The sequence below is a fragment of the Xiphophorus hellerii genome, chromosome 4, assembly GCF_003331165.1.
Source record: "Xiphophorus hellerii strain 12219 chromosome 4, Xiphophorus_hellerii-4.1, whole genome shotgun sequence".
Taxonomy (NCBI): Eukaryota; Metazoa; Chordata; class Actinopteri; order Cyprinodontiformes; family Poeciliidae; genus Xiphophorus; species Xiphophorus hellerii.
The window spans coordinates 27,769,242-27,771,176 of NC_045675.1; the positions used below are offsets into that span (position 1 = coordinate 27,769,242).

Consider the following 1,935-nt stretch of genomic DNA (forward strand, 5'->3'; position numbering starts at 1 on the left):
CACGCTGCTTTATTTTAACATCAGTGTGAACTGAATGCTCATGGAGACCAAATGACTCCTCCGGCACAGCGGATTAATATGTGCTGCGCAAATTGGACACACGCTCATGCGCGTTCACACACACCATGCTGGGCTTGGTTCGTTAAGCCTAATGGTGGAACAATAGACACATCTGCTCATCTCTTTGTATCAAAAGGGAAGATACCACGGTGTTCTCCGTTTGGTTAAACCGCCACATGCATTTGGCTGCACTGGAGTGTGTGTGAAGGCGGTGGGGGGAAGGCTGCTGCAGCTGAACTTCGCCTCTAATCAAAGAGTGGACACATATGTAACACACACACACCAACACACACACACACACATTCAAGCTAAAAGTTTATAGACCGCGACTAGATTTGCCCACTAACTTATTATTCCAAACAATAAGAAAGTTCATTCGATTTTATTGTTTATATATATATATATATATATATATATATATATATATATATATATATATATAAACAATATATATATATTGTATACTATATATATATAACTATATATATAGTTATATATAGTTATTATTTTGAATTCAGGACTTAACTGGTTAAAAATCAACTCCAAATGAACCCGGAAGTGTGCTTCATTTCCAGTTAATGATTGATTTAAGGAGGTCTGACGTCTCATCCCCCGTAAGGAGCCCTACTTTCTAAAATAGCAAGACATACCTAGAAATATCATAATAGTAATTGCCTTAATTACAAGAGGTGACGTATTTACGTAATAAAGTTCTGCTGTTAATATGAGGCCGGCAGATAAAAACGTTAGTGGTATATGGAAAGCCATTTTAAGATTTAATTTTTTTTTATTATTTAAAAAGTGCATCTGTCTATAATTACTTAGTATTTTTGCTATGCTTGTCTAATATTAAAGTGTTCATAATAACATTGAACTGTCACCCTACAGATTTTTTTTCTCCATAAAAGTGTTTAAATCTCTCCCTCTGTTTAGTTGTACTGTTGTCCAGTTCTGGTCTAAGTTGTCTAAATATTAACAATTGTGAACTAGAGTTGATCAAGTTCTGTTAGTTCAGTTCAGACTCAGTGAAAACGTTGAAATATTCCTTTAGCGTAGCACTTAGGGGAAGCAGATGCCAACTTCAGGTACATCCAGCTAACTGCAAAACAGCTACTCTTAGAAAAAGCAAACCCTTCCCTTCTCATTACCATAAACATAGAAAAATCAGTCTGTCATTGTGCTCAAGACCAATGAGACACATTTCATATTCATTTTGTGTATTAGGTTTGCAGCGGCACCTGCTTATGCTGCTGCCTCGCAGCAAGAAGGTTGTGGGTTCGAATCCCCGCCATGGTCTTTATGTATAAGTGAGTTCTCTCTGGGTACTCTACCACAGTCCAATCGCGTGACTGTTAGGGTAAATTCTCCAATTTAAAATTGCTCGTGTGTGTGCATGTATGAGTGTGTGTCTGTGTAGCACTGTGATGGACTGGCGACCAGTCCAGTGTGTCTCACCCAGTGACCCTGCCTCTCGCCTATTGACTGGTAGAGGTAGACACCACTCACCCCCCCATTCGAGGATCCATGTTTAGAGACAATGGGACGATGGATGGAGTTTGCATCTCTTAGAAAACATCTTAACTGTGATTATTAATTATACTAATGTCTGACAACAATGATGTTTGAAATATCTAAAATGCTGATTTGGCTGGAAAGGATGTTATTCTAGATTTTTTTTAAAATTCTTTATGTAATTTTTACGAGTAGAAGCTCTGATCTCAAATGCCTTTATTACGACAATTGGCAAGTATTATTTTAGATATCCTATATTGACATCAGTAATTAGGCTAATGTCAACAGTGAAAGTTAGCTTGTGGGGACGTGTTGTCATTGTAGGTCTCTAAAAAAAAAAATTCACAAATGTTATCACTTTTT

The 1,935-nt window shown here is 37.2% G+C and overlaps 1 protein-coding gene across 2 annotated transcripts in view; it reads left to right on the forward strand.

The window, feature by feature from the left end:
• Positions 1–555: 555 nt before the first annotated feature.
• The window catches only part of onecut1 (one cut homeobox 1), a 16,911-nt gene continuing 15,531 nt past the window's right edge, over positions 556–1,935 (forward strand). For both annotated transcript variants that reach the window (XM_032561429.1, XM_032561430.1), the window contains exon 1: positions 556–1,935. This exon is cut by the window's right edge. The gene's annotated coding sequence lies outside the window, so the exon portion shown is untranslated.